Source organism: Physeter macrocephalus, chromosome 17 (assembly GCF_002837175.3).
Source record: "Physeter macrocephalus isolate SW-GA chromosome 17, ASM283717v5, whole genome shotgun sequence".
Taxonomy (NCBI): domain Eukaryota; kingdom Metazoa; phylum Chordata; class Mammalia; order Artiodactyla; family Physeteridae; genus Physeter; species Physeter macrocephalus.
Window position 1 is genome coordinate 16,521,868 of NC_041230.1, and position 23,075 is coordinate 16,544,942.

Consider the following 23,075-nt stretch of genomic DNA (forward strand, 5'->3'; position numbering starts at 1 on the left):
TTCTTTCTCTAATTGCTTTATGTGTAAGGTTAGGTTGTTTCTTTGAGATTTTTCTTGTTTCTTGAGGTAAGATTGTATTGCTATAAACGTCCCTCTTAGAACTGCCTGTGCTGCATCCCATAGGTATTGTGTCATCATGTTTTCATTATCATTTGTTTCTAGGAATTTTTTGATTTCCTCTTTGATTTCTTCAGTGATCTCTTGGTTATTTAATAGTGTATGTTTAGCCTCCCTGTGTTTGTATTTTTTCCAGTTTTTTTCCTGTAATTGATATCTAGTCTCATAGCGTTGTGGTTGGAAAAGATACTTGATATGATTTCAATTTCCTTAAATTTACTGAGGCTTGATTTGTGATCCAAGATATGATCTATCCTGCAGAATGTTCCATGAGCACTTGAGAAGAAAGTGTATTCTGTTGTTCTTGGATGGAATGTCCTGTAAATATCAATTAAGTCCATCTTGTTTAATGTATCATTTAAAGCTTGTGTTTCCTTATTTATTTTCATTTTGGATGATCTGTCCATTGGTGAGAGTGGAGTGTTAAAGTCCCCTACTCTGATTGTGTTACTGTCAATTTCCCCTTTTATGGGTGTTAGCATTTGCCTTATGTGTTGAGGTGCTCCTATGTTGGGTGCATAAATATTTACCATTGTTACATCTTCTTCTTGGATTGATCCCTTAATCATTATGTAGTGTCATTCTGTGTCTCTTGTAATAGTCTTTATTTTAAAGTTTATTTTGTCTGATATGAGAATTGCTACTCCAGCTTTCTTTTAATTTCCATTTACATGGAATATCTTTTTCCATCCCCTCACTTTCAGTCTGTACATGACCCTAGGTCTGAAGTGGGTGTCTTTTAGACAGCATTTATACTGGTCTTGTTTTTGTATCCATTCAGCCAGTCTATGTCTTTTGTTTGGAGCATTTATCCATTTACATTTAAATTATGGATATGTATGTTCTTATTACTTTTTTCATAATTGTTTTGTGTTTGTTTTTGGAGGTCTTTTCCTTCTCTTGTTTTTCCTGCCTAGAGAAGTTCCTTTAGCATTTGTTGTAAAGCTGGTTTGGTTGTGCTGAATTGTCTTAACTTTTGCTGTCTGTAAAGGTTTTAATTTCTCTGTTGAATCTGAATGAGATCCTTGCTGGGTAGAGTAATCTTGGTTGTAGGTTTTTCCCTTTCATCGCTTTGGTTTGGTGTTGCTGAATTCTCTTAGCTTTTGCTTGTCTGAAAAGCTTTTGATTTCTCCATCGAATCTGAATGAGATCCTTGCTGGGTAGAGTAATCTTGGTTGTAGGTTTTTCCCTTTCTTCGCTTTAAATATGTCCTGCCACTCTCTTCTGGCTTTCAGAGTTTCTGCTGAAAGATCAGCTGTTAACCTTATGGGGATTCCCTTGTATGTTATTATTTGCTTTTCCCTTGCTGCTTTTAATATTTTTTCTTTGTATTTATTTTTTGATAGTTTGATTAATATGTGTCTTGGCATGTTCCTCCTTGGATTTATCTTGTATGGGAATCTCTGTGCTTCCTGGACTTGAGTGACTATTTCCTTTCCCATATTAGGGAAGTTTTCAACTATAATATTTTCAAATATTTTCTCAGACCCTTTCTTTTTCTCTTCTTCCCTGGGACCCTTATAATTCAACTGTTGGTTTGCTTAATGTTGTCCCAGAGGTCTCTGAGACTGTCCTCAATTCTTTTCATTCTTTTTTCTTTATTCTTCTCTGTGGTAGTTATTTCCACTATTTTATCTTCCAGGTCACTTATCCATTCTTCTACCACAGTTATTCTGCTATTGATTCCTTCTAGAGAATTTATAATCTCATTTATTGTGCTGTTCATCATTGTTTGTTTGCTCTTTAGTTCTCCTAGGTCCTTGATAATACTTTCTTGTTTTTCTGAGATTTTGGATCATCTTTACTATCATTACTCTGAATTATTTTTCAGGTAGACTTCCTGTTTCCTCTTCATTTGTTTGGTCTGGTGGGTTTTTACCTTGCTCCTTCATCTGCTGTGTATTTCTCTGTCTTCTCATTTTGCTTAACTTACTGTGTTTGGGGTCTCCTTTTCTTAGGCTACAGGTTCATAGTTCCCATTGTTTTTGGTGTCTGCCCACAGTGGGTAAGGTTGGTTCAGTGGCTTGTGTAGGCTTCCTAGTGGAGGAGACTGGTGCCTGTGTTCTGGTGGGTGGGGCTGGCTCTTGTCTTTCTGGTGGGCAGGGCTGTGTCTGGTGGTGTGTTTTGGGGTGTCTGTGAACTTAGTATGATTTTAGGCAGCCTTTCTGCTAATGGGTGGGGTTGTGTTCCTGTCTTGCTAGTTGTTTAGCATGGGGTGTCCAGCACTGGTGCTTGCTGGTCATTGAGTGGAGCTGGGTCTTAACGTTGAGACGGAGATCTCTGGGAGAGCTCTTGCCGATTGATATTATGTGGGGCAAGGAGGTCTCTAGTGGTCCAATGTCCTGAACTCGGCTCTCCCACCTCTGAAGCCCTGACCTGACACCAGACTGGAGCAGTAAGACCCTGTCAGCCACAGGGCTGCTGGTCTTGGAGAGTCTCCTGGGGGCGGGGGGGCTGATGCAGGTCACCCTGGAGTTACATAGACACTGATCATATTGTGGGCTTTGATCATCCATCTGGACCAGGTCTTACCTCCTGGCCACACTTTGTGTCCTCCCCCCACCCCAGGACAGCCTTGGGCTCCTCTTTGTTGCTCTTACCACATAAGCTTGCAAATGCTGGTGTGTGTCCATCTGCCAACCTCCAGTCCATGCATGTATTCCGGGGTCACACTCTTGGACACTTTCAAGGGCCAGGCAGTGATTCTTGATGAGCTGGAGAGCAAGTGCCGAGCATAAGAGGCTCAGTCAGTCATGTGGAAGATGAGGCCACATGATGAGGACTCAGATTCATAAAGCAGTAACAGCAAAACCTAAAAGCCTAGTGTTATATGAAATCTCCTGATTTTTAACTTTTGTCTCATGCTTTTGGTTTCTTTTTTTTTTTTAAGTAAGCACTCACACACACACACACACACACACACACACACACACACACACGATTTTCACAGCAGGATGCAGCTCTGCTCCAGAGGTAGCCCTTGAGGAGTTCCAGACTCTCCACCTTCAGGGCCTGCAGACCCCGGTGCATAAGTGGTACTGAGGCCTGGCCCATGGCCTTTCTCCAGTGTATCTGAAGAGCTGTTGTCTCATCACTTCAAGTGTCAGGGAAGCAGGGTGGACATCAATGTCAATCCTGGCATCCTTCCTGGCATGCCTCCTCACTCCTGGCTAAACTCTGCTGCTCTCTCCCCCCAAACCTGAAAGGAGCAACCCTTGCCTTTTCTAGATAATTGGTTAGGAACTGCTGCCCTGTGCTCTCTCTCCAGGGACAGCTGTCACACAGAGGATAGGTGTAAGGACTCATCCACTTGGTTGCATGGCAAGACTCAGCCATCCATGGGTTTCTCATCAGACAAGACTTACAGCTTAAAGACACTTCTGCCTTCCACTGGGACGAGCCAGACCCTGGTCCTGCATAAGCTGCCTGGGAAACCCGAATCCCATCCCTATCCCACCCACCCCATGTGGCCCCCAAGGCTGAGACTTAGGGAGTTGTAGTAGGAGGCCCATTGTGGCCATGCATCTAAACCATGTTCTTCCCTACAGCTGTATCATTTTTCACACTTTATAAAAGGAAACCGTTTGAGATGATATATGTGTTAATTAACTTGATTATGGTAAACATTTCACAATATATCTATATGCTTTGCTTTTCTCAGAAGCCCTGGACTTCTGAGCCCTGGACTTTAATGGGCCCAGCACCCACAGTCAATGACCAGCATGGGCTGCTCACGGCTCCCAGACACACCCCTCTCCAGAGAGCTGCCCTCAGAGGCTGCCTTGCCCTGAATCCCTGGAGCTGACATACCCCTTCCTGGGTGGGGTAGGGGCATCCCCAGTTGGCGACTGATATGCGGCCATAAAGTTTGGTCCCTCACATCAGAGCAGGACAACTCTGGGGATTTGGGAAGCATGTGTCTTCTTAGAGTTTCCCATGTGCTCAAGGCCATGCTTCAACTAAAACCAGATCTCTGCCTGGCTGTGTCCCCTGCCCTGAGCTGCGTTCCTCACCCCTTGCTGCTTCCCCTGAGAGCACTCTCCCAGGAAGTTATCAGCATCTGTTTCCTGGAAAGCTGACCTAACGCAATGAGTGGAGTTCACAGTTCCACCCTTCTCTGACCTCTGTATTTCCTGGTTCAGGACTTGGACTCGAGTCTTCACAAAACTTGACTACTCAGATAACCCAGGCAACCTTTGATTACTCCCTACTGAAGCCAGGGGGCGGAGTGGGGGGGTAAGTTCTTTCCTCTGTCTGAACATGAGACATCTTCTCTGGGCAGGCATACCGTGAGCAGAGATGACCAAAGGCTGAGCAGTGCTGCCCTGTTCAGGGATCTGACCCTATGACTTCCCACCCCTGGTTTTGGGCTCTGACAAAATGGTTTTGGGACAAAGCCTGGGGAATCCCACCCAGTGCAGCAGAGAGAAAGCATCTGGAGCTTGTTAGACAGGAGTAGGCACAAACTGGGCATTCCTCCAGGCTCAGAACGTTTATAGGATATTCCCAGTTTGTGGATGTTTACAAAAGTTGTGGTCCAGATGAGCCACCATGTTTCCCCCCAAGTGGGCTCCTGGGGTCTCCATCAGAGCCAGGCTGCTGTGCTGTAGCAGCTCTAAGCAGTGACACTCCTGATCTCACAAAGGAGCCTGATGAGAAGAGCGGTGGTTGCCCAACCGGTGTCATGGGATAACTTTTAAGACAATGAACGAGTCTTCTCCTGCATTCGTATCTAGCCTTAACTACAAAATCATTTTTCCACAGGCTCCAAGGGCTGGCCAGGAGAATTTTCCTCTGCACAGTTGACTTGATAGCCCTATTTCATTTTGTGGTAACTTGTTGAAGTCAAAGAGGCTCTGAGCAACACAAAACCCTAGACTTAATGACTAGGAAGATGCTAGACCAAGAGGAAATACCCACACACACATGCATCATTTTTTAAAATACACCTTTGCCTTTTCATTGAGAAGAGGCAGGTCACCTTGGCAAGGACATTCCAGAATCTCTCCAGGAGAATGGACTGCTTTTTTTATGAGCATGTTTCTTTGGCTATTCCAATTTGCATATGTGAAAAAAACTGAAAAAGCAATTAATTCAAATCAAAATAACTTCCATGCTCAGAATTATGTTTATGGTCTTCCCGCAGACAAATTTATGGGGACATCTGGAGACCAGGCCTCTGACACAGAATAAGCTTCCATCTCTCCTGGAGACTGGTCACAGGTTTATTTCTCAAACTTGTGCAGAATGAGGGAGCAAATCTAGAGTGTTTAAGACCTAATGATAATCACACACTTAAACACATTTAAATCATGATGTTGCAGGAAGCAGCAACCTTGGCTTTCCTTATAGTTCTAAGCAGGGCTGTTCCCGAAGGACAATTCTTCTTCAGAGAAAATGAGACACTGAGTTGGTTACAATCCCAAGTAAGGTTTCTGCAGTGGAAGGATTTTTTTTTAATACAATTTACACAGAAGGGGCTGGCTGCCAATGTGATAATTGAGAAATACCTGGTGAAAATGTATCTCTATTAATTGACAATGGCTTTCTCCTCCCCAGTCCTCCACCCTCAGAAATAAAAAAAAGTATGAAAGAAAAAATTTTTAAAGGCAAAGAAAGAGACAAAAAAACAAAAAAGAACAACTAAGTGAGCTTGAGATGAGACATATAACTCTCAAGGCCCAAAGGAAATAAGGCAGGAGCTTGATAGGTAAACATGGCCATGTTGGACCAACAGGAGTGGTTCTGGTGACAGCACCCCGCCTCAAGAATTATTTCTTTGGGGAAAGAGGAAAAAGCAAGAGAGTCCCAGAGTCACCACTTTTAAAATCAGTGTTCTGAATTTGTGATCATCTTTCTAAGCAAACTTGAAACTCCAGGAAAGAGGTGGTGGTCCCTCCTGGAAGAAGAGATGAGTTTCTCTAATCCCACATTCCACTGCAGTCACCTGTCTAACAGTCCCCAAGAGTTGGCCGCATCCCAGCTCCTGTCCCTGATGCTTTGTTCTCATAGCAACTCCTAGGAAAACAAGCTCCTTCACTGAGCACTTCCCCAGTGATACGTGGGTGCACTATGCCCAGAGTAGACTGAAGCAGGGGATGACTTTCAAGAGGTAAAATCTCTATATTGTTGCTGTTGTAGTAAAAGATGTGCCTGTGTAATCAGAATAGACTCACTCCTGGAAAAGATATATAAATACTACGTGAACTTCATTATTCAAAAGAAAGTACTTAGAGCACCAGATCTGTGACTTTTCTACGTATCACTCCAGTACCTAGCTTAATGTCATGTAGCTAGTTGATTCTCAAAAAATATTGAGAATGTGAAGGAGATAAACAGAAAATAATTGGCTCTCTCCTTAAAAATATTTTGTTTCCTTACGTAATTCTGGCTAAAATCTTAGAACTGAGATTATGGAACTATATGACCTGGGAAATCCACATCCCCTCTGGCTCTCATTTTCCCCTGCTGCAATGGTTGTGAAGAAAAATAGGCTGCTGATTTTTAGACTGAGATCTATGGAAGTTTAGATTCCTCAGAGGCACTTCAGCTCAAGAAGGATGTACCAGCATAGACCTGCCACAAATGCCTGTGCCCTGACTTAACCAGTACATCTATTTATTATTATTATTATTACTATTATTATTATTGGTCTTAGGGCAGGCCTACATTTCATATTTATTTTCTGCTCACTTCCCCATACTCATTTTACTTTATTTAATTTCATTATTTTATTCTATTTATTTTTTGATTGGACACCTGGGTGACAATTAGTCAAATAAGGACTTAGTAACCCTGGACACTAATATGGATGGAATGAGACCACCCAGCTCCAAGTCTACACTACTCCAGAAAGATGACTGGCAGATGAGTAGGCCAGTAGTAGCCTCTTAGCAAGGATGGAAGATGAGAGAAAACAGCAGCTTCTCTGCCTATTCCATCCATCCCCTGCTAAAGCCTCCTACTCCTTGTGCTCCTCTCTTCAGGTCTCTTTCCCTGTTTCTGATGTTTAACCCTCATGTTCCACTGCTCTCTCCACACATCCTCTTCTCCTCAATCTCTAGCTTTATTTCTCTAATTCTGATTTCTCATCCAGTATTTAACTTTCTTCTCACTTTTTTTAGCTCCTCTCCTGAAAATAATTCATTACTTCTTGCTTATTATAATTCTTTTTTCTCTTATTATTTTAATCATATATACTGAGCATAATTTATATACAATAAGATTCACCAATTCCAAGTGTATAGTTTGAAAATTTTAACAAATATATATAGTTTGTAACTACCACCACAATCAAGATGTAGAATGTTTCCATCATTCTAAAAAGTTTTCTCAGGCTTCTTTGCAATAAATGCCTTCCCCCACCATGGCCCCAGGAAGCAACCACTTTACTACATCATTATTGCTTTTTGATTGTTTGTTTCATTTTTTTTTGTTTTTTCCTGGAATTACAGTACAAAGAGAATTACATAATATGTAGTTTTGTATGTCTAACTTATTTCATTTAGCATAATGCTTCTGATATTCTTCCATACTGTTGGGTAGTTAATCTCTTTTTTTTTTATTGCTGAGTAATATTGCCTTGTATGGACATCACAGTTTGTTTATCTATTCACCAGTGGATGGGCACTTGGATTGTTCCCAGTTTGGGGCTAAACTGTCATGAACATGCATGAAAAAGTCTTTGTTTGGACATATATTTTAATTTCTCTTGTGTAAATACCTAGAAAAGGAATTTCTCAGTTCCATGGTAATTATGTATAGCTTTATAAGAAATTGGCAAAGTGTTTTCTCAAAGTAGCTGTACCATTTTGCATTGTCAACAGCAATGTAGGAGTTCCGGTAACTCCATATCTTAGTCAACAGTTGATATTTTCAGGCTTTTTACTTTTTGCCATTCTAGTAGGCATGCAGTAGTATATCACTGTGGTTTTAAATAGCCATTTCTCCAGAGGGTAGAATGGTGGTTGCCAGGAGTTGGGAGTGGGGGATATGGAGAGATATTGGTCAAAGGGTACAAACTTCAGTTATAAGATGAATAAATTCTGAGGATCAAATGTACAGCATGGTGCCTATAGTTAATAATACTGTTTTATATACTTAAAATTTGCTAAGAGAGTAGATCTGAGGAGTTCTCATCATATTCACACTTTATAAAAGGAAACCATTTGAGATGATATATGTGTTAATTAACTTGATTATGGTAAACATTTCACTACATATATTTAAAGTATATGTGATGGCTTGATATATATATGTATATATATTTGTATATATATACATGCATATATGTATATATATATGAAACCATCACATTATATACTTTAAATAAAATTTTATATATAATTATATCTCAATAAGTAGTATTACTTATAAATTTATAAATAATATTTTATAAATACATTTATAAATAAAGTTAAGTAAAAATATGTAATTTTACTTCAATAAATAATGTTATTAAAATAAATTTATAAATAAAATTATATGTATAATTATACCTCAATAAAGCTGGAAAATAAATTGAATTTTTCTAATGACTAATGAGGTCAAGTATATTTGCATGTGATTGTTTGCATGTATCTTCTTTGCTAAATATGCTTGAGGTTCAGTCATAAAAGCCCTTCCAGGACTAAAACTGGAAAAGGACAAGAGAGAAGCCTGAAGACACCCACTATTTGCTTAGCAAGCACTAAAACCAAGCAACAGTAATCTACCATTGTTGAAGAGGCGAGAGAGACCTCCTCTGTGGTGCAAGTGAGCAAAGAGAGCTGAAAATCTGAAGGTGGAGCACTGATTCTAAGAAATAACTTCTGGCTACTCAGCCTTCACCTAAGTACAAAAAAATGACAGCCCGTTACTAATGGAAGTTGAAACCTATGGTGCACTGTGGGTAAACTTTGGAAACAATAACATCTAAGCCCAACTCAGCATCTACTGGTCCACACAAAATGTCAGCATTTAATGAAAAATGACAAAAAACATAAGAAAGCAACACTGTTGGTTTCCCTACCCTCTCAATAAAACAACAATCTAAAACAAAAACATAATTCATGATCAGATTCATAAATGACCCAGATACTGAAATCATGAGACAACTTAAAAATAAAACTGTAATTAATATTTAATGGATCTAGTAGAAAAGATGAACTTCATGCATGATCATTTGGGGAAATTTAGCAAAGAGAAGAAAACTATAAGAAAAAGTCTAATGAATATGATAGACATTTTTTAAACATATGGTAAGAGAGATGAATAATTCCTTCAATGAACTCAAAACAGCTAGAGAAAGAATCATTGAACTTGAAGATAGTTCAATAGAATTACTAAAATTGAAAAACAAAGAGAAAAAAAGCATGAAAAATAAAACAGCACAAAGTATCCAAGAACTGTGGGACAATATCAAACTGTTATATACATATATATAAATGGAATCCCAGAAAGAGAAGAGAGAATGGGGCATGAAAAATATTTATAGAGAGAAAGGTTAAGATTCTTTAAAAATAGTGAGAAACACCAAACCAAAGATCTAAGAAGCTCAGGGACCCCAAATCAAGATAAATTCCAAAAGCAAGAACAAAAATGCCCTTGGTATATCATTGTGAAACTGCAGAAAAGAATGAAAAAGAGAAAATTTTGAAGGCAGCAAAAAAAAAAGGACTCATTTTGTAGAGGAACAAAGAGAAGTCTGCTACAGCAGCATTCTTGTCAATAACAATGGAAGCCAGAAGGCAGTGCAATGGCACCTTTAAAGTACAGAGGAGAAAACGCTATTAACTCACAATTCTATATCCAGTTAGGATAATTTACCAAAATGAAAGTGAAACAAAGCCTTTTTAGGAATAAAAAACCAAAACAAACCTGAAACTATTCACTGTTAACCAACTGGAGCTACAAGAAATACTAAAACTCTTCAAACAGAAGAGTATAATATCAGACAGAAATTTCGATCTACATAAAGAAATAAAGATCTCTAGAAACAGAAAAAATGAAGTAAATATTAAAATGGCATTTTCCTTATTTGTAATTATTCTAAAATATACCTGACTGAGTTGTGGAACTTAACATAAAAGGAAACTTCATAGTAATTATAGCACCAAAAAAGGGAGGGAGGAATTGTGAGGGTACTAAAGTAAGTTTCTTAATTTATACATGAAGCAGAATAAAATAATTTGCATGTAATAAATTAAAAGGTGTATTTTGAAACCACAGGGAAAACACTAAAAGATTTAAGAAGATGTATAACAAGCCAATAGTGGAGATAAAATGGAATCATAAAAGTACTTAATCTAAAAGTATCCATAATGAGGTAAAAAAGATAAAATAGCAGTTGAAGTAAAAAGAGCACAACTGGAAAGTAATACATTTAAATCCAACAATATCTGTAATTGCATTAAATATAATTGGTCTAAATTCCCCATTTAAAAGGCAGCAAAGTTTGTCAGATTAGATAAAAAGCAAAACCCAGCTACATGCTATCTACAAGAAAGCGGCTTTAAAGATTATAGATAGGTTAAAAATAAATGGATGGAAAAAAAGATTCAATGTGCCTGCATTAATTTTAAGAAAAGTAAAGTGGTTTATATTAATACAACAGAATGGACTTCAAAACAAGGAGTGTTATCAGTGATAAAGAAAGACACTACAAAATGGTAGAGTAATTCACCAAGAAGACATAATTTGAAATGGGTACGTACGTAACAACAGAGCTTCAAAATAGGGAATGGAGGGGCTAAAAAATAGACCTACACATGTATGGTAAGTTGATTTTTGACAATGATACTAAGGTAATTCAATGGAGGGAAGGAGAATATTTTTCAAAATGATAGTCTTTCAACAAAAGATACTAGAACAATTGGATATCTATTTGGAAAAAACAACAACCAAAAATCTCAACTGTCTTCTCACACTACATACTCAAAATAGGTCAAACACCTAAATGTAAGAGGTAAAAATTAAAACCAGAAACAAATATAAGCGAAAATTTTGGGGCCTCAAGTTAGGTAAAGATTTATTAGATAGGATGCAAAAAGTATAAAATATAAAACAAAAGAAGGTGAATTTGATTTAATCAAAATTACAATATTTTGCTCATCAAAAGACATGGTTAAGAATGTGGGGAAGGGGCTTCCCTGGTGGCGCAGTGGTTGGGGGTCTGCCTGCCGATGCAGGGGACACGGGGTCGTGCCCTGGTCCGGGAGGATCCCACATGCCGCAGAGTGGTTGGGCCAGTGAGCCATGGCCTCTGAGCCTGCGCGTCCGGAGCCTGTGCTCTGCAACGGGAGAGACGGGAGAGGCCACAACAGTGAGAGGCCCACGTACCTCAAAAAAAAAAAAAAAAAAAGAATGTGGGGAAAAAAGAGATGGTGAATGAACAAGACAAATTCCTGATGAAACTGTGATTCAATAGTTCAGCCTAAAATCTATACCAGAGTTTTTCACAACAACTAAGAATCTTAACCAATAATATAAAAAGTGTGTGAGTGTGTATAATAAAATTTGGTTACATGAGGTACAAATTGGAAAATCATAACTACCAGCTGTATGCATAATATGTCTTTTTTTCTTTAAGTTCAGCTTTAATTAAACCATAATTTTAGGGACTATAAAAAATTAGCATCAAGAGTTTGTGGGGGTGGGAAAGAACGTGAAAGAGCCAGCCACACACTGGGAGAAAATATTTACAAAACATATATTTTTATCCTAAATACATAGAAAAACTCTTACTCCTGAATAGTAAGAAAAGCAAATATATATATATATATATATATATATATATTCAAAAGGATGAAAGCATTGAAAAGATGTTTTAATAAAGAAAATATACAAATGGTAAGTAAGTACATGTAAAGGCAATAACCTCACTTGTCACTGGGGAAATGCAATTTAAAATCACAGAGATACTACTGCACACTCACTAAAATGGATGAAATTAAAAGACCTGAAAATACCATGTGTTGCCAAAGATGTGGAAAATCTGTAACCATCAGACACTGGCAGTAGGGATGCAGAAAGATATACCCATGTTGGAAAGAAAAATGTTGTTTCTTATTATGTTAAACATATACCTACTATCCAAACCTACCGTTCCTCTTCTATGTATTTTTACAACAGAAATAAAAACATATGTCCACACAAAGTCCTATAAGCACATATATTGTTATAGCACTTTATTCATAATAGCCCCAAGCTGGAAACCACCAAAACATCTATCAACAGGTGAATCAATGAACAATTGTGTTTTATTCACACCATGGAATGCTACTCAGTAATGAAAAAGTATTAGGTACTAATAAATGCAACATTACAGGTAAATTTCAAAAACATTATGCTAAGTGAAAGAAGTTAGACACAAAAGGTTGCAAACTGTGTAATTTTATTTATACAATATTTTATATAAACAAACCTATAGGTACAGAAAACTGATGAGTGTTTGCCAGGGACTGTGGTAGAGGAGGAGATTGACTGCAAAAGGCAGGAAAAATTTGGGGGGATTGAAAATAATGTTCCATATCCTTGATTGTGCAGTGATTACCCAACTGTACATGTAATGTGTTACAATGAACTGTGTACTTAAAAATGGTGACTTGCATCTAATGTGAATTATACCTCAATAAAAATCAATAGGAAAATATCTGTAAATATAAAAATGTGAGTTTCAATAAAAATTTAAATAGTAACGTGACAGCTATGATCAATATTTTTCAATGCAATCCCCAAATGACCTTATGGAACAATTCTTTAATTCAAGTCTCCAGTTCCCCAGATATGCTGTAGTGCATGGTAGGTGTTAGACATGTGTTGAATGAATAGATGAATGAATGAATCATCACTATATAAAAAGGGAAACTAAGACTATAAAGACACACAAAATTCATGCCACATGATGGTACCCACCTTGAGGCATCCACATTAATAGTGGAGATGGTGACATAGGTTACTGCAAGTAAATCACTCCAGAGGCATGTGCATGAACAATCAGGCTCCACGCAGATGGCTGTCTTTCTTGCTGTCATAGAAAGAACCAACTTTGGGATTCACTAATAAGGTGTAACTTTTTATATTGCTGTTCTACTTCATTACTTTTTATTCTTTATGATCTCCATTTTTTTACTTTCTTAGAATTTATTTTTTCTGTTATTTACTTCCTTGTTTATGCCTACCTTTTGTTTTAATTTAAGTTTTTTGTTTGTTTGGTTTTGGTTTTTTTTTTGCGGTACACGGGCCTCTCACTGTCGTGGCCTCTCCCGTTGCAGAGCACAGGCTCCGGACGTGCAGGCTCAGCAGCCATGGCTCACGGTCCCAGCCGCTCCGCAGCATGTGGGATCTTCCCGGACCGGGGCACGAACCCGCGTCCCCTGCATCGGCAGGCGGACTCTCAACCACTGCCAGCAGGGAAGCCCTTGTTTTGTCTTTTTAAAATAACATTTATGGCTATGACATTTTTCTGAGTTCTGCTTTGGTCACATTCCATCTATTTTGAAGTGTAGAATATTTATTGTTGTTCATTTATAACTTGTTCATGATTTGGGGCTTTTTTTCTTTAAATCAAGAGATTTTTTTAAATGATTTTTTTCAGGTGGATCATTGCTGCTCCTCTCCCCTGATCCCCACCCCACACACTTGCTTTCTTTTGATATTAATCTCGTACTTAATTTTGTTATGGACAGAGAAAAGTGGCCTTAATTATTTATGCTTTTTGTAACTTATATTAAAATTTTTTATTTTAATTACATTACACAACTCTGTAAATGTTCCATGGGTGTTAAAAATTGGGGGATGGGAAAGAGTGTGTTTGCATGCATGACTAACGTATGTTATTTGTGTTAATCATACTCTCCATATCTTTGCATATTTCAGTTGACATGATCTATATTTTCTCAGAGAGTTGTGTTAAAGTCTATAATCAAGGATTTGTCCATTTCTCTATTTGTTTAGACATCAATATTGCTGCATTGTTTTTTGGGGTTTTTTTTTGTTTGTTTTGCTTAACATCCTTATCTGGATTTCCTTGTTCTCTGTAAATGTTCCATGGGTGTTAAAAATTGGGGGATGGGAAAGAGTGTGTTTGCATGCATGACTAACGTATGTTATTTGTGTTAATCATACTCTCCATATCTTTGCATATTTCAGTTGACATGATCTATATTTTCTCAGAGAGTTGTGTTAAAGTCTATAATCAAGGATTTGTCCATTTCTCTATTTGTTTAGACATCAATATTGCTGCATTGTTTTTTGGGTTTTTTTTGTTTGTTTGTTTTGCTTAACATCCTTATCTGGATTTCCTTGTTTATTTTGTAAACTTCTACCTTATGCACTTTTTCCATCCCTTTATTTTCAGCGTTTCTGTTCTAATTTGCTTAGCTGTACCTCCAAGGACAGCTACATACTGCATCTTATTTGATCACTAAATCTGGGAACTCTGTCTTCTGGTAGATCCATTGGATCCTCCAAGAAGCAAACAAAAGAAGACAGTAACATGCACCACATATATTGGGGGAGTGCAGGTCAAGATAAAAGGGTCATAAATAGGAAAAGGGAGCTTCTATAGCAAAACAGGTCTGCCCCATGTGGTAGAAGAGGGGAAGGAAGAAGGACTGGGGAGGAAGAGCCTCTGACTCCTCCGCAGGTCCAGGAAAGTTCCAGCTTGGCCTATGTGAGGCCCACGGCCAAAGCGGTCTCTTCCAGGGGTCCCGCGTTCTGTAGAAGTGATCTGCATGAGTACCCTTGGGAGCTGACCAGGGCAAGCTTAGCCTTGGGAGGAATGTGGTGGAGGATTTGGAGAGGGCACAGATGGCGCTGTCACTCACTATGTTCTCATCACAGGAAATGTGAGTGAGTCCCCTGACACATGTAGTTGATCACTATTATTTAATGCTTAGATTAATTCCTATCATCTTATTTTATGTTTTCCACCTTTTGTTTGTATTTCTTTCTTGCATTCTACTGGACTGATTAAGTTTTCCTTGTTCAGTTTCATCACAAAAGTGATTTAAAGTTACACATTTATGTTATTCATCTGTAGATATATTTTAAAAATTTTTAAATGTATTTGTTTATTTTTGGCTGTGTTGGGTCTTCATTGCCGCGTGTGGGCTTTCTCTAGTTGTGGCGAGCCGGGGCTACTCTTTGTTGTGGTGCGCTGGCTTCTCATTGCACTGGCTTGTCTTTGTTGCAGAGCACGGTCTCTAGGCACACAGGCTTCAGTAGTTGTAGCACGCAGCTCAGTAGTTGTGGCACACGGGCTTAGTTGCTCCGCGGCATGTGGTATCTTCCTGGACGAGGGCTTGAACCCATGTGCCCTGCATTGGCAGGTGGATTCTTAACCACTGTGCCACCAGGGAAGCCCCTGTACATATTTTTTGATGTATGTAATTTTTAAATTTTTATTAGAGTATAGTTGATTTACAATGTTGTGTTAGTTTCAGGTGTACAGCAAGGTGAATCAGTTATACGTATACATATATCCACTCTTTTTAGATTCTTTTCCCATATAGGTCATTACAGAGTACTGAGTAGAGTTCCCTGTGCTATACACTAAGTTCTTATTAGTTACCTATTTTATATATAGTAGTGTGTGTATATGTCAATCCCCATGTCCCAATTTATCCCTCCCCCACTTACCCCTTGGTAACCATAAGTTTGATTTCTATATCTATGACTCTACTTCTGTTTTGTAAATCAGCTCATTTGTGCCCTTTTTTTTAGATTCCACATATAAGTGATATCATATGATATTTGTCTTTCTCTGTCTGACTTACTTCTGAAAAAAAATTATCACAATAATGCATGGACCTGGCTGAAGAATCAAAAGGTTCAGAAACCCTTACTCTCGAAAGCAAGAAGTTTACACTTCCCAATCCCAGCCCGATTTTCCAGAAGTGAACCCTTTAAACCTCTTTAAATCTTCTTATTACTATTTCTAGAAATTTAGTTCACCATTTTTGACTTATTGGCTGTAGATATTGTCTACTCACTTCTTGCCATGTTTTAATGACATTTTTGCTCAATTACATGACATCTTGTAATATTTCTATCCTTCTTCCCAAAATATTTTTTTCACTTTTATTAATTTTTCTATTGTTCATCTCTGAGTTTGTAGCAAATGTGTACATAATGCTGACTATGTGCCGTACACTATTCTAAGTGTTTTAGATAGATTCATTCATTTAAAGTGGTTACGATTAATACCCTCATTTTAAAGATGGGGCAACTGAAGTATAGAAAGATTATGTAATGTGTCCCAGGTCACACAGCTACTAAATGGCAGAGCTGGGATTCAAACCCAGAGAGTCCATGCTCTTAACCACTATACCATCCTCCCTGTCTCTATTTCTTATTCAATCAACGATAGGTTCAATCTTTGAATTAAATCTTTTGAATTTTAACTTTGTAAAATGAGGATAGTATTTCCACCTCCCAACCTCTTTCAAATGAACTTTTATTTGGCCAAGATTTGTAATATTTGCAATGTGATAAAAGTTGGATGTTCATTTTATTATGATTATATGAATGTTGCTTACAGCAGAACAAAGTAAAGTACCAGGATTCATTTCTTTCACCAGGAGACCAACCTCTTGACCACAAAGCCACTCAAAGAAGATGTACCCAGAGTCAAGTTTAAATTCATTCTCAAAAAACTAACATCACCAATTGTCTTTAGCATGTCCCATAGTTTTTCTCATGCCTCAATCATTCTACGTAATCCTCCAATTGTTCCTTTATTCTGGAGCCATCTTCCCACCCTGGTCTGAACTTGTTGCTCTCTGGGCTTGGTGCTTGCAGAGATTCTGAAATAGGACATCATTATTTCTCAGTTTGGATCCACCGTTTTCTGGATCCCACAGCATTCTCTTTCTTGGTTCTTGGTTTACTCTGTTTTGCTAGAGTCATCAAATAATTTCCCCAAAAAAGTGTACTTGAGGTAAGTTTTCAGGTCTGTGCAGTCTGAAAATATCATTATTCTTCGCTCTCACTTGACTCATAGTTTGCATGGCTATACGCCTCCAATTTGAAAGTCAATTCACAAGCCACCCTCAGAACTTAGAAAATTTTGCTCCATTTTTTTTTCTAGTGTCTAGTAGAGAGGGTTAGTGATGGCAGTCTAATGCTTGCTCCTTTGTAGAGGATGTCTTATTTCTCTGAATATACTGATATGGTAAGTCTAAGTGTGGGTATATTTTCATTTATCATGGAGTACTTCCAACTGAAGATTCTGTTCTGAGAAATTTGTTATATGTTTTTAAAATAATTTCATTTCCTCTGTTTTCTCAGTTCTCCATTTTTGGAATTCTTATTAGTCCAAAGGCATAGCTTCAGGTTGGATCCACTATACCTGTGGTTTCTTTTATCTTCTTTACTTTTCTTCTTTCTTTCCTTTCCTTTCTTTTCTTTTTGAAGTTAATTTAGAGTAAAATTGACATTTGTGGACATTTCTAAAAAATTAAGACATGCATAGATTCATGTAACCACTACCACAACATGTATACAGTAGAGTTCCATCACCCAAAAACATCTCTTGCTGTTATCTCTTGTTAGTCACATCCATCGCCCAAGTCCTAATCCCTGTCTACCACAGATCTATTCTCCATCACTATAATTTTGACTTTTTGAGAATGTCATTTAAGTGAAATCATATAATATGTAACTTTTTGAGACTGGCTTCTTTTACTCAGCATAATGCCTTTGAAAGCCATCCAAGTTTGTGCGTGAATTAATAATTTATTCCTTTTCACTGCTAAACAGTATTCCACTGCATGGATGTACCACTGTTTGTTTATCCATTTACAAGTTGAATAACATTTGGTTTGTTTTCAGTTTTTGGCAATTATGAAAAAAAAGTTGCTATAAACATCTGTTTACAAGTATATAAGATGATGCCATTTTCATTATTCCCTCCCAATGTAATGTTGGTTGGTTGGATATAGATTTCTAGGTTCAAAATTCTTTTCTTACGGTCTATGGACCTTGCTCCACTGAATCCTTACCTGAAAAATTTCTGATTATTTGGATCATCCTAGGCAATGGTGTGAAGGGGACTCTAGTGAACCCAGTTCCCTTCTGCCTCCACTACCTAATCCAAGCTACCAGCCTCTCCTAACCACAGAGCTGCTGAAACCTATAGGAGTTGACTTGGTGGCATGAGTCTTTGGAAAGTAACGGCCCTGGCAGGGGACATAGGTGGTGAATAAGTCACCAAGCAGCAGTGATGCTGCTCAGGAGGAGGACAGGAGTGTAATGTGACCTGGCGAGAGCTGTCTAGGGACATTCTTGAAGGTCAAAGTGTAAAATGGATGGGTGAAGTGAGACTTCTCTGTTCTTAGTGCTGGAAGTGTGTTGAGACATCAAAGAGCAAGGGATCTCTCCAGGTACCTTAGTGGTAGGTGACAGCTGCTTTTACTTTAAAGGCTCTTGGGACCTGGAACCACCACATCTTTTACCAGCCACACAACACAACCCCTGCTGTTTAGAGAACTCCAACAGCCATGGCTAACTCAACAGTATAAACCAGAAAGAATAATAATATCCTGGGTAAAAGAGCCCAGAAACCTTAATGAGGAGGATCAGGAAGAACAATTAGCATGCAAACCCAGTAAAAAAAGACTGCTGGAGGAGGCTGATGAATATCTAGATAAAAAAGAACTATGAGATTTAAGGAAATTAATTCTCATAATAAAATACTTTGGGAGGCTTAAAATATTATTTTAAAGTGAAAAAATAGTAAATAAATTAAATGAAAGATTTATCACTGTTAAGATTAAATTAATGCTGCCACAAATCAAGAGCAAGAGATATTTGAAAGAACAGAGAAAAAAATATAAAAAGATTATGAACTTGATGGAAAAGACAAGAGGATTAAGGGATAAATCCCAGAGATCTAATATGTGAATGACAGAAATTATGGGAAAAGAAGCAGCTGATATACAAGAGACAGTCATTAAACCTGAACAAATGTATAAATTCCATGAACTGAGAAAAGTCTGCAGATTTAAAGTGCTTAAAGAAGTTGGACTAAATTAATGAGAAAACACATATACACACAAACACATGTCTAGACCCGTTTGGTAAGATTCTTGAATTTTAGAGAAAAATTAAATTTATACATGTTTCCAAGTAGAAAGCAAAAGTCAGTGACATCAGCTTTTTGATCTGCTATACTAGAAGTTGGAAAATAGTGGAATTGTTTCTACAGATGAGTAAGAAAAGGTCTATAACCTAAAATTTCTATGCCCAGTGAAGTATCATAAATCTAATGGTGTGAAAGAAATGTACTAAAAAAATTAGAAAGTACATCACCCAAGTATCCCATCTGAGGAGAATACTGTAAAATGACTCTAATGAAAAAAATAAAGATGAGGGAAGATAAAAAGAAGAGGAAAGTGCAGTGAGCAATGAAACTGGCTAATATATAAAATATCAAATATTCAACATATATACATGCATATATATGGCAAGCTTAATTATATTTGTAAAGGCACAAAATAAAAGGCACATAGTAACTAAACTATTTTACTAAAATCTACAAATGAGAGTGATAGGTAGAGAAGAGGGAGGAAAAAAACATATCTAAGATCATACACTAAGCAAGAAGAAGGCATGGGAAGAGGTGGGGGAAGTGAAATTACTCTATAGCTCTCATCTTATTAAGGAATTCTGAGATGGGGGAAGTTAAGGCTTCATGAGGGAAGAAACAGTGCATCTTGATGGGGAAATAAATGGTAACTGACTTTTGAATAATGGTGGAGTAATATGTATTTGAATCAAAGAGCCGGGGAAGGGAAATTAGTTACAAGTGTAAAAGAAAGGTACAGTAGATCTTCTTAATAGCAAAGGCAAAAGTGGAATGAATAGCAACATGATCAAACCAGGAAAATAAGGAAAAGGAAACCGGACACCACAGTGTGCAACGAGCAATAAACATAAAGTTAGATGGAGGAACCGAAACCAAATACATTCATGATTCCCCTAAATGTAAATGACTGAACTTCCAGCAGTTGCTGGAATTGCTAGAATGGTCAGCAACTCTCAGGATTAACAAACAAAATCCCGCATGCTGTTTGTTAAATCATACTTAAAACAAAATAATAAAAGCTGAACAAAACAATAGTGTTTGTGGTTTTGAAAACTCAATATGTTTAACGTGTCATTTTTCCCCAAAACTGATCTTGTGGAATTTGGCAAGGTGATTTTGAAATCATATGGAAAAATTGAATGCTGAGTATAGTCAAGACACTCTTGAAATGGAAGAACATGGTGAGAGGACTTGATATATTTACCAATCTGTGGCCAACATCACACTGGCTTTATAATAAGTCTTTTGATACCCAGAAGATGAAAACAGCAGAATGGAAAAATCCACAAACAGAGAGATTACTGTAGAGCAATGGGGAAAAAACATTTATTTTTAAGTAAATGATTCTAGAACAATATAGTATTCATACAGAAGCAAAAATTGGAATTAGATTCTGACCTCACACCACTCACAAAAAGCAACTTTAGGTGTATTATAGAGCTAAATGTGAAAAGCAAAACTTATAAAACTTTAAAAAAATAATTTGGGAGCATATGTTCATGACTTTTGATATAGGAAAAGCCTTCTTAAACAGACACAAACCATACTAATGACAAAAAAAAGAGATTGATAAATTTCACCACATCAAAATTAGAAAATGAAACATACCATATACAACTTAGAAGCCACAAAGTGGGAGGCTACACTTGCAACACACATAACTAACAAATGATTTCTACCCAGAATATGTAAAGAGCTCTTTCAAACATATAGATAGATAGATAGATAGATAGATAGATAGATAGATAGGATAGATGCTATAATCTATCTTTCTATCTATCTATCTAAAATAGCCTAACAGAAAAACAAACAAAACATTTGAACAGAAACTTTATAGAGAAACTATCTTCCGTCTCCTCCTTCCATGAGCCCCTATTAACCCCTTACCAGGAGGTTTCCTTTTCTTAGAGGGCATTTCTCAGATTCAGCTGATGGATGCTCAGTTTATAGGTGTGTAGAGGGTGGGACAGGGGTTGAGAAGGAAATTTCCTGGTGGTTGCTATGAATGCAGTCTTCTAATTCATTTCCTTTAACTCATTAACTATGTGTTTTCTGCAACTGGCCTCTCTTGAGAAATGGGTCATAATTCTCCATTCATCTGGCTGGGTAAGAATTCCCAAAGCCTAAACTTGTGGGGAGAGTACCAGAATATTGACTTTGGCTGTAGGTCCAAGCTATTCTCTCTGATAATTTAGCCGATATTAAGTTATCTCACCAAAGCTTGCATCTGATTCTCAATCGACTCAACTTCCAGGTAAGAAGTGTATGATGGGGTTCTCCCTGCAAACCCCAAGAGTCCCCTAAAACATGTCACGGCCAGTGAACCTGGGCACCTGAGATGCCTGAAATGCACTTCCAGGTTGTTCCCAGCTCCGTGCAGTAGTCACCTTCCCTTATCACCAGAACTGTAGGAAAATTCTACTATCTAATAATAGAAATGGATGCCTTGAGCAAAACATTCCTCGAGAAATAAGTGAGGAGAGGAGAAATGTCCATGAAAGGAGGTGGGAAAGGAGGACGGAAGCAGAGGTGCGTGGGACGATGGCGGGAGAGCCAGTGGAGGGGAGTAACTACAGCCTTTGCCATGAGGAGAATGCAGGCGCCTCTCTCCCACCTTCTAGAAATCCACAAACAGTCCTAGGGAAGGCATTGACTTGACTTTTTGTAGCCAACTGGGTACCTTAAAATTTTTTGTTTTTGTTAAAGAAAGATGATTTTCTTTTATTTTTTACATATTCATTTCACTTTAATGAATTCCATAAAAAAAAGGTGACTTTAGATGGTCAAAAGTTTGGGGGCTTTTAGGTTGCATGTAAGAAGATACATTACATCAAATTAAATGAAAAAGTGCTGGAATCAAAATTATCCATGTGATGTATTTTATCCTTGGAAAATAATAAAATACTAAATAAGATAAACATTAAAATTATTTAAATGAATGAATGAATCAATGCTATGCACAGAAATACCAAAAAGAAAGAACACCAAAAGGGTAAATATGGTTTTTTAGTGTTTCTCAATGGGAAAGAACTCAAGAGGCCATTTGGATTCATGAGTGGAAGTGGCAGTGGTAGCAGGATTGGTTGTCAGAATGACATAAACCATTACTGCCATTGGTTTTGGGGGATCCAAAAATGTAAACATCCTGCAATACATGTGACAGTCTCCAACAAGGTACTGTCTCATAATACAAGTAACTGTCTTGGTGAAAAACACAGTTTGGGTGTTTTTTTCCTACTTTTCTATATTTTCCAAATTATTTTCACAAGCCTATTCCCTTTGTTAACAAACATTAAAATGCACCTATTCTATAATTTGAAAATGTAAAAAAAATAGAAAAGGATAAACTATAAACAAAGCAAAGATAAAAAGAATCATCTGTATTTTCACTGCCAAGAGATAACACTATTCACATCTTGGCAAGTATCATTTTAGAATTTGTGATGGACAGCTCTCCTATCTCCATGCACTCCACCATGTGACTTTGGAACTCCTCTCAGGATATCAGAATGCATTTCTCCACCCCATGTGACTTGCTTTGGCCAAAACCCAAGGCAGAAGTGATGGACTGTCCATTCTGAGTGAGGCCTCAGGAGGTCTTGCATACTTTGTCCTCTGCCTCATCATGAGAACAAGCCTGGGCTCCTCTGATGGAGGAAGAGAGACATGTGGAACAGAGTCAAGTAACCCAGGACCCCTGTTGCAAGGAACATAAGGCTGAAGGGGTGCTTTGTAACTGTTTCCCAAAACCGGAAGGGATGTGGGGATAAGCTATAGGAAAGAGTTTATGATAGTTCTTCACAGAATCCCAATAGAAACAAGACCTCTAGGAAATGGGCTTCTGGGTCAGGAAGAAGACTGTTCCCATGGTCAGCTTCTTACCAAGCTT